Below are 11161 nucleotides of genomic sequence, written 5' to 3' on the forward strand. Positions count from 1 at the left end.
GCATGAGAAAGTAATGATTAGTGATCAGCAAAGTGCAAATGAAAATACAGTAAGATACGGGGCGCCTGGGTGGCTCAGTGGGTTAAGTGTCTGCCTTCAGCTCAGGTCCTGATCTCAGAGTCCTGGGATCAAGCCCCACATTGGGCTTTCTGCTCAGCAGGGAATCTGCTTTTCCTTCTCTCCCTGCCTTCTGTTCTGACTGTTTGTGCTTTCTCTCTCTCTCTGTCAAATAAATAAATAAAATCTTTAAAAAGAAAATACAGTAAGATATTACTACTCTCCCTCAAGAATAAGAATTCAAAAAGACCATAACTACCAAGAATAAGAATTTTCACTCAATGCTGGTAGGTGTGTAAATTGATACAAATATTTTAGAAAGTTGACAGTTATCTACAAGGTCATGAATGTGTTTACCTTGTGACTCAGCAATTCCACTCCCAGTTAAATACCCGACAGAAATGGGTGCACGTATGCACCAAAAGACACACGCAGCTGGCTTCATAGCGGTGTTGGTCATAATGGTGCCAAACTATGAGCGACCCTAAGTGCCCATCAGAGTGAGCAGAAACGTACATGACGGCGTGTGCACGGTTTAGTTTCAGGGCCCTAATACCGGGTGAAAAGCCATAAAGGAATGCTACTATCTGCTTCCATTTATAAATGCATTTTCAACAGCGAAACTAAACTAGAGGGCTCGAAATCACGATAGTCATTATCTTTGGGAAGGGGCCTGGGACAAGGATTGGGAAGAGTCCCAGGGGCAACTCCTGGTGTAGTTCTAGGGGCACCTGCTTTCATGAATTCAGTGAGCTGTGAATTCCTGGTTTTCTGCTTTGCTGACTGTGTTGCCGCTGTATCCGTTTCCCAGGGCAGCCATAGCAGAGTCCGTAACCTGGGACTTAAAACAATAGAAACGTATTCTTTCACAGCGCTAGAGGGTGGAAGACCAAAATCAAGATGTCCACAAAGTCTTGCCCCCTCGGAGCCTCTGGGTGGAATCTAGCCTCTGGTGGGGCTTGTTGGTCTCTGTGTTCCTTGGCTTGGAACTGCTTCACTCCTGTCTCTGTCTCTGTTGTCACAAGGTATTTTTTTCTTTGTGTCTCTGTCTTCACAATGGCTTCTTGTAAAGGCACCAGCCATATTGGGCTGAGAGCCCACTCTCCTCCAGTATGGAGTCACCCTAAAGAATGACACCTGTTAAAACCCTGTTTCCAAATAAGGTCACAATGTGAGATGCTTAGGTTTAAGACATCAACATCTCTTTTAGGGGGACTGAATTCAACTCATAACACGCATTAAAAAAAGAAGAAGGGAAGAAAATGTTTTCATCTTAGCCCCTAGCTGTTATTTTGTTATATACATTTTCAGGTTTCTCTATGTATCTGTTTCTATCTCTGTCTCTGCCCTTACCTCTCTAAATCATACTACACACAGGGTTTTGGATCTGTCCCCCCCCCCCCCCGCCCCAATTAACAACATATAGTAGAGGCTTTCAAAATTATCACACATTTTAACACCATATTTATGCTATGTAACATTCTGTTTTAGAGACTAGATGATTTTTTAAAACCAGTTCCCTATTTCTGTATACTGGATATTTTCTGATCTGTTTAATACTATGAACACTTCCAGGGAGAGCCCCTGGGAACTATCCTTTTTTTTTTTTTTTTTGAAGATTTTCTTTATTTATTCGACAGACAGAGATCACAAGCAGGCAGAGAGGCAGGCAGAGAGAGAGGAGGAAGCAGTCTCCCTGCTGAGCAGAGAGCCCGATGCAGGCCTCAATCCCAGGACCCTGGGATCATGACCTGAGCTGAAGGCAGAGGCTTTAACACACTGAGCCACCCAGGTGCCCCCATAAATATCTTTTGAAGTAAATTCCTACCTATAGAAATTTGGTGTAGAAGTAATGTGCACTGACAGGTCCTTGGAGAGCCATTAACAATGGGAGTCAAGCATATTCCGATCTGCATCCGTTGCTCTCAGCAGAGTATGACACTGTCTGTTCCTCACACCTACCCACTCTAACACTCAGTGTTAGTACCTTTGTCATTTTACTTATCTTTATACATGAAATGCCATCTCACTGTTTTAATTCATACAATGCATCTTTTCCACAACTTTCTTGTACACATATATATAACTCTGGTGCACAAAGGTCCATTCTTCTTCCTTACACTTTGTTTCTCATACTTAATTTGGAAACTTTGGAAGGCCACATTTTTGTCTCTAGGTCTTTCGAAACAGGTCTTGGGCTTTTTAATTTTATGGATCAATCCACCACAAAAGTAAGATCAGAAATGGCAAAAATGGTCAATTAAGGCATCCTAATTTGGTCAAATAAAGACTTAAAATGCTAAACGATTTTAAAAAACTAGTTTTCTACCATTATTTTTTAAATGAAGCATTTTTAACCACACAAAAAGATGGGATGGCATAATTTCAAATTAAAAGATTGTTCATTATAGAGAATAACTCTAACTTTAATTACACTTGCTCTAAATGTTCTTATTTTTCTCCTACTTTGAAAGACAAGTGAACATTTCACTGGGGACTAACAATGTTTCTCAGATTGGTCACAATTGTCATAGGGCACTTCAGCCACCGTCCGTTCCAGGCAGCCCACTTAGAGACGGTCTGTCGGGTTGGTGTTCTGGAGGGGATGGGTAGTTTCTGTTCGGTGTTACAATGACAGACTCGGAGGGGGATGTTCTCAGTCATGGCTGTGTACGAGAATGTACATTTATTCTTTGTAATGTCGTTTTGGCCTCTGAATCACTAAGGAAAGTCTAAAAGGGTGAACAGCACCCAGTGCAGCTAAGGGAGCAAATTCTCAGCTTGGGGAGACGCCAACTCTTGAAGCCGAGCTTGTCGACTCGCTTGGAAAGCATCCGCAAGAGCACAGTACTTCTCAAGGCGGCCATCGAAGGCTGTGCAGATTCCCTTCTGCAGGTGTCCCCGCGGCTGAAGAAGGAACCGCCCGGCAGGATTTATTTCTCCTTCAAACGTCCCTGTGCGAAGTTGTGTTACCACTTCCTGGGTCCTCTTGCTTCCCCTAGATTTTTCCAGCTTTTGTCAGTTGCTAAGAGAGAGTGTGTTTTCCAGTGGGAATCGCCCACGGCTCTCTGACTAGCAAAACCTCAGTGGACAGAAGTAAACAGTTGTGACTACTGCATTTTTATCCTCAGCTTTTATTTGGCCTGCTGCCAACACCAATTCTCCTGTTATCATCTTTCAAAATGATTCAAGTGTCTTGTAGTCCATGCCAAAATCAACATGAAAATAAAGCCCAGCATGTTCTGCTTAGATGGATGGAACCATAATATATCGCTGTTTTTCTTCTGTCTGTACGGAACCTCACATCGAGGCACTTTATCTCTCGGACCTCCAGCCAACTGAGGCTTCTTCAAATAGGTTTCATGCTCCTTTGGCTGTCTCTTCAGTATTCAAATGTGTGTTCCCAGAACCCACTGTAGATTCTTATGAAGCGTCTGTTCAAATGGAGAACGAGTTTTACTTAATCTTTATCCTTTCTCTAAGACTAATTGAGTCACGTTCAGTGCTACCCAGTGGCAGGCGCATGCAAGGGGCACAGGAGATGATTGCTGATAAGCTGGAAGCTATTTGACAAATTTATAGGAAATGAGTTAATTTGCTCCGTAACTCATATAAATAAGCTTCTACTCTATTCAAAAACACCAAAACACTTATAACCAAAGAGTGCATGATAAGATGTTTTTTGTGCTAAGCTTATAAAAGAGTAGTTAAGCCTTTACCTTACATGAAATCATGTCCATTTATGACAATCAGACTTCAAATCTGCTAAAAAATCAATCATTGTACTTGAAAGAATTTCTTCCAGGTTGAGTATCCCTTTCCTCAAAACCATAAGAGAAGTTCCGGCATATGCTATGAATGGAGTCATAATGTTTAACAGAAACGAGAATATAGCTAGATGTGAAGAATGTGATGGTTTAATTAAGAATCTAATGATTTAAGTTTTACATATATTTGAATGGAAGTCAGTTGATATGCAGTGTTGCATTTGTTTCAGATACACAATATAGTGATTTGACAAGTGTATGCATTCATTACGCTGTGCTCACCACAAGTGTAACTACATTTGCCACCATGCAACACTGTTACAACACCATTAACTGTGTCACCTGTGCCATCTATACTATCCAATTAACTAAAATTATTCATTCCATACTGGGAGCCTAGACCTCCCACTCCCCTTCACCCATTTCACCCACCTCTCTCCTCCCCTCCAGCACCCACCAGTTTGTTCTCTGCATTTATTGCTTTGTGTTTGTTTGCTCAGTTGTTCATTGGCTTTTCAGACTCCACGTGTAAGTGCAATTGTATGGTAAAGAGGGATCAAAGTCAACACCTTTACAACTTCCGGGCAGCCCGTCACCTTGCATTTCGAGTGAATGATCCTCCCTGGAGTTATGTGCAATGTTGACATGATCCCTGCAACACTGAAAAACTGTTCGTGAAAGACTGAAGAGTCAATGCTGAATAATTTTTTTTAAAAAAAGAATGCTTTGGGGGCACCTGGGCGGCTCAGATGTTAAGCATCTGCCTTCGGCTCAGGTTATGATCCCAGGGTCCGGCTAAGCGGGAAGTCGGCTTCTCCCTCTCCCACTCCCTCTGCTTGTGTTCCCTCTCTCGCTGTGTCAAAAAATAAATAAAATCTTTTAAAAAAGAATAATTTTGAGAGCATGAGCAGTCCTCTGACCTGGAGGAGGGCAACATGGCAGTTTCACAAACTACTCCTTAGATGAAGCCAGCAGTTACTGTTATTTCCACTTCCCTCAAGGCGAAGCGATTCCCATGATGTCCAGATTCTGGTCTGCATCCCGGGGCTAGGAGAGCGCAGCAGGAAGGGCTGGCCGCTACAGCACCACACGCTCCGGTGCTCACGGCCACCCCAGCCCACATGTGGGGACAGTGAGGACTCCTTTAAGCCTTCATCACAAGCCCCATATTTAAGCCAGTGTGCCCACCATTTGCAAGGGAGAATTGTGGTTAGGACATATCAGGGGATCAAGGGAGGGTGCTTAGATGTGTTTAGCTATGTGAGTTGTTTGGATTTGTTATGTAGTATGGAAATCAATCTGACATTGCTCACAAGCCAGAATCTATACTATCCAATTAACTAAAATTTCTCTCCTGTTCCTGTCTTACATTCGTCCTTTGAACATACCTGAATTGGAAACAAAATGCCATTTCATGAAAATAGCTATATACTGTAACTACAATGAAATTTATAATTCTATGCTCTTGTAATACCTGGTCTCGTATATAAAATATAATAAAAATAATACTTCATATGCAGTTCAGAATGAAATAGCTAAAATTCCTACATGTAGCACCTTGTAAGTTCTGGGCTATGTCTTTCAGATGTTAGATGCCAAAAAATATATATTTTTTAAAGATTTATTTATTTATTTTTATGGGGAGGGACCAGAGGCAGGGGAGAGAGTCCCAAGCAGACTCCGCGCTGAACCTGGAGCCAAAGCAGGGTTTCTTCTCACAACCCTGAGACCACAATGTGAGCTGAACCCAAGGGCCGGACACCCAACTGATTGTACCACTCTGGCACCCCCAGAGGCCAAAACCTGGACGTTCACAACTTGTGAGGTTCATAACACTTTAGACAAGCTTGTTTTATTTTGTAATTAAATAATTAATGTGTGTGCGGATTTTCTAAGAAAGACTATCTGGTTTCCCTACTCTGGATGTCACGGATGCATGCTTGGTAGTAAGATTGGTCCTGATATCAAATATGAATTTTATTTTGATGCTAGAAAGTCTGCTCACTCTTCAAGAGTGAAATTCAGAACATTTCTGCCTGGTTTGCCTGTTGGCTGTGATACCCCCTGCTGCATGAGCTCGAGAAGTCCTTTGGCTTCTCAGGCCTTTGTCTGTTTCATCTACTAGGTGAGGCAATGGAGTAATGTTTCCATGGGATGGCTGGGCAGACTGCAGGAGACAGAAATTGGAAAGTCCCACCGTCATATCTGACTCAGTTTCTCAGTTGTGAATTTCCCCATCATCATGTGATGCCACAGGCTTTAGACAATTGTCAAAAGCAAGATAAAACTCAGGGAGAATTGGTGGCAACAAGATGAAAGTGGGTTGTACTCATTCGTCATTTGTCAAAGGCATTTTTGTATCATATAGTTTTCAGACTTTGCTGAAACTTGCATATAAAGAGAAGAAATAAAAATCAGATTTTCAAAGGAGCATGGCAGAAATTTCTATTAAATAAGCGCTTAGATAAAAAATCACAAATGTGCCTAAAGAAAGAAGTAAAGATTTCTTTCATTTTATCTTAAATTATTGAAATTTGTACCCCTTTAGTGTATGCCAGAAGCTGTCAAGATGTACTCCAGGTTATTTGTGGAACAATGTGGCTGCTTACTCATATGCCCACCACTAATATAGAAGCCCACAAAAAGAATGGGCTACAGCTCATAAACATTTTGGAGATGCTTAATAAAGGATGTTGTCAAAGATACAAACTTCCTTCTCAACTGCACGCACTCGAGGTTCAAGATGCTTCGGTCTTGTAAGAGTCACATTGGGAGGAGATGAAACAATTATATTTCCTGCTTTATGATCCCCTGGATCATAATTCTCTTATCTGAAGTGTATCTAATAATGACTTTTAGACAGTTTTAACCCCCAAGTGCCTCAGGACCTAAGTATGCAATAGGGTGTAATGCTTTATGCTTTCACAGATGAGTAGTGTCCGTGATGAAAGATGCCTGATGAAAACAGATTGTTTTGTGTAGTTCAGTTCCCCAGAGTAAGAACATCTTGGATACTGATTCTAAGAGAAAGGACAACTTTATGCAATATGTGAAAAAGATTAGTTTTACTGTGATTACCCCCAAATTCTTCTTATATGTGGAAAGCCCCCACTCCTGATCAGTGATAAATGGAATACAATCCAGACTATCCCTTGGCTTTTCTCTTTTTACATCTAAAACAAACGAGCACATTTTTAATATTTGCTTTGACTGACAGACTCAGGGAATAGACGCAAATTGCTAAAGCAATTTGGTTTCAAAGGAAAAGAGCTGTCAGGCTGGGGAAACCTTCAACTCCGTTACTGCCCTTTAAAAATCCTGCTTTTGCTAAGTGATACCTCAGCTTCATTCAGACAGTGTTACATATCCTTCCTGAATTAATTTGTACTATCCCAAAGAATGCATGTAACCCCTTATTGGTTGAGTGTGGTTCTTTTCATGTTCTATTTAATATTTAAAAGTTATTTTTATTACTACATGTATTTTATGGAAGAATTTATACAAGCAATTTTAAAATTATTTGCGTTTGTACTACCAATTTCGTGTGTGTGTGTGTGTGTGTATTTACTCCATCAAGTTAAATTCCAGTAAAACTGTGCAGAGAGAATTTTTAGGATAGGTAAATTGATAGGTACAGTCCCAATCTTCAAATCATCATGGTAAAAATTTTTGTCACTGTTAACTCTAGGCTTTCCTTGTACTCAGTTTCACTTCTACCCACGATTGTCAAGTCAGGTTTGCAGAAAAGGATCCAGCATATATGTCTTAATGAAAGTCTGTTTGTCAACATTGCCATCTATCCTAGACAAGAGAAGAAGTGAGTTATTTTACATAATTCTATGCTAATTCATGATAGATGTTTTCTTGCCATTTTCCTTTTTTTTTTAACTTAAAGAACGTGTACTCAAAATAGGAGAGATTTGATTTTTTAACATTAAGTCTGATTGTAAATGAATCCTTTCTTCTGCTCCTGAAGGCAGTGTAAATTTAGTAAAAGGAATTGCATGGAGCACTGGGTGTGGTGTATAAACAATGAATTCTGTTACACTGTAAAGAAATAATAAAAAAAAAAGAACACTGGACTTGAAGTTGTCCATCCTGCCATCTTTGTAAGCCTATTGAAATCACCCTCCAGAGACTTATTTTCCTTATATTTGAAGACATTCTAATAGTAATATATATCTGCGTGCATTTAATATTTAACTACAGAATGAATGGCAGACAGAATCTGATTAATAACTATTATTTAACCTGAGCTGTTTTGCTTACAACGTCTATTGACTGATTTATGATCCAAAGCATGATTGTCACTAATGATAAAAGGGACAGACGTGTCTTCTGCTTCTTTTATGTTCTTATTTTCAGTAAAAACTGGAAACTTCCAGAAGATTCTTACTGAATTACCATTCTAGCAATTTCACTCAGTGACGTCATGAAATTAGATCTGAAATTACTAGAGATAAGTCTCGAAAGATGTTATAATAAGTGAATAGTGAAATTTGATACTGTGCAGCCTGACCTACCCTTTTCTTTGACATGATGTATTAAATGTGGTCATGTCAAATCACCTCTGAGATCAATGATCTCAATTTGATTTATAAAGTTTTAGACTATTTGCTCCTAAGACAAACCATTATTGAATTTTAATAATTTAAATCATGATATTTGATGATAATTTGTACTGGGACTGGATATAGTTTTAAATTCAGGCCATATTTTTAAGAATTGCATTCCTAAATTATTTCCTAGGGGAATCTGGTGGGTGTTTTGCTATAAGGTACCAAATCCCAGAGAAATGATAAAAGATATAATATTTACTACCATTAGTCCTTTTTTGAACATATTGTGTCATAAAGGTTTAATTTTCCTATGTTATGTTCTATTAGCCTCCCAAACAAGAATCTGAGCTTGAAGCTGGAAAAGAGTATTGCAGGGATATGTCTAATTTGTAGCCATAAGGCACAGAATTAATTTAAGACTCAAATGCTTTGGGGTGACATAGAAATTATTTATAACATATAGGCCAACTAATCAAGATTAGGTTTGGAAGACTGCCAGAAAGCACTTTTCTGGCTGTGTTTCCCCCTTCCCAGCATCATAAAACTCTTGTGCTTTCTCAACTGATTTTGTGCTCGCATGTATGATACAGACTATGTAATGAGTCTATAATGTGTTATTATAAAATATATCTATATAAATAATTAGGGAAGATTGGTGTCGCACACATACAGACACAGTTCTGGACTTCCATTTGAGTGGGACTCCTACTTTTACTGTTACTATTAAATATTCCTCTCCTGGCTCCTGGCAGGATTTGCTCTCCCTTCTTCCCTCCTCCCCCATTGTCTGCCATGTCCGGTTGGGTCTGCTGATGGCACAAGGGAGGGGGGAGAGACAGGGGACGGGAGAAACAATGTCTTCCTTTCACCATCGGATCCCTGGTGCTCCCTGTCTTTCCCGTCTTGTCTATTTTTCAGTCTTTATACACAGTTTGTCTCCTCCACAGGTTGTCTGAGAGCATCACTATCCGTCAACCTTCCCTTTATCATCTCTGTCTCATTCATCGGTTTATCTCCTGCCTCTTTCAAAGGAAGACTTGAAGCAACTTATCAGAATTATACAACAGAGTTCAAATCAGATTTAAAAAAACAACAACAACAACAATTGGTTAGCAGAGAAATTGGAGGAGGGAAAGAAGAGGAGGGTGATGGGTATTTTAAGTTAAAAACATTGCTGTGTTTTTAGTAGGCTATGATTCTGTTTCCGATTTCCTAATAGCCAAAGAAAGAGAAGATCCCACCTTACCGCATTAGCAGTCTCCTTCATATATTAGGTAAGAGTGAAGAGGGGGATGGGAGGGAAAAAAAAGTCCGGGGAGGTACTTCAGTGGTTGGTGACGACAAGGTGAGGGTCGAGGGCTTTCCTCACAGAGCACCTCTACCCTCGCTCCTCGCCAGGTGTGCATTTCACTCCGAATCTCTTCATAGTTATCTTCCTGAACGTCCCTTTCTTTCTGTCCTTATTCCAGCTCCCCTCATCCCAGTTTCTCATTTCGGAACACGAGTCTTTCACTTCTCCACCTGGTCTGGCGTCTGTCCTCTGTCCAAGCAAAAATCTAGAGCATCAGCCCAAATAGTTACGCTGTCAGCAACTTGGGTCAGGGAGGGTCGCTATGCCTCGTGCCAGGATGGTAGTTGGCCCTGGGGACAATTTTTTTAAAAGTCACAAGTTAGCATTGCATAAATAGATAGTCGATACAACTGTATGTCATACTTTGTATACATGTGCTCTGTCTACCCCGGGGCAATGCTACCATCTGCACGAGCCTGAAATCTAGGATATGTCCAGAGGAATTTTTAGTGTTCTGCTAACTTAATTGCTTCAAAGATTTATATTCTGTCTTTTCACTATATGACATTTTTAAGTCCCGCACGGATAAACGAGAACATTTCAGATAATTCAGTGTCTGCTAAGAACATAGCTTTCTTGATGTCCAAAGTACTTAGGTACCTCAGTATCAACAAGGGGAAAAGAAAAAAAAATTTTACTCTCTGAGTCGTTAGGTATCAGTACATGTTACTTTTCCCCCTCCTGAAAAAAAGGCATGATGGGGTTTCTGAAGACTTAAAAGAAGAAAAAAAAGATGAGAACAGAAAAGGACTAGAGAAATGAACGATCAGGTATCTTTCTGTCTCTGGCTTTATTTCTGGCTTTCTCAACAACCAAATAAATAAAACAACCAAAAAATATATTTTATTAAATATAAATATCATTCACACTTTTTACTGTGAAAATTGTGCTCCCCTGAAATAGCAGGATGAATGTATAGCAAAAAGTAAAGTTCTCTTGTACTGCTTCAAAATTTACTTTGTCTTTCCCTGTCTGTTCATAGAGATAGACTCCAGTTGTATAGAGTATTACTTTCTTATGATTTATGAAAAAATAGGGTTTTAAACTGAAAATGAGAGCTTTTAAACTACTCAAATAGTAATAATGTAGTATTCTGCAATATTTTAATACTTTAGTATTATAATAATGATGTCAGGAGAAATTAAGATAGGAGGAAAAAATATTAATGCACTATACTGGGTCATCAAGAAATTAACCTATTCTATTATTTGTTATTTTCCCATTTCATCATTACCCATGGATTTCATCATTTAGGCAGAGTTAAAATCAAGAGCTAAGACCTTTTTAAGAGTAACACTGTCATTTTCCTATTCATAAGTAGAAGATGAAAATTTCTAAAAATCTCATCATATGGTTCTTTTGTGAAGTTAAATGTTTCAGTTTTAAGGAACAGTTTATAGCTTTGTAAGAAAAAAAGAATGTTTTTT

This window comes from Mustela putorius, unplaced genomic scaffold (assembly GCF_011764305.1).
Source record: "Mustela putorius furo isolate JIRA1106 unplaced genomic scaffold, ASM1176430v1.1 tig00003932_pilon_pilon_pilon:0A:0A, whole genome shotgun sequence".
Taxonomy (NCBI): Eukaryota; Metazoa; Chordata; class Mammalia; order Carnivora; family Mustelidae; genus Mustela; species Mustela putorius.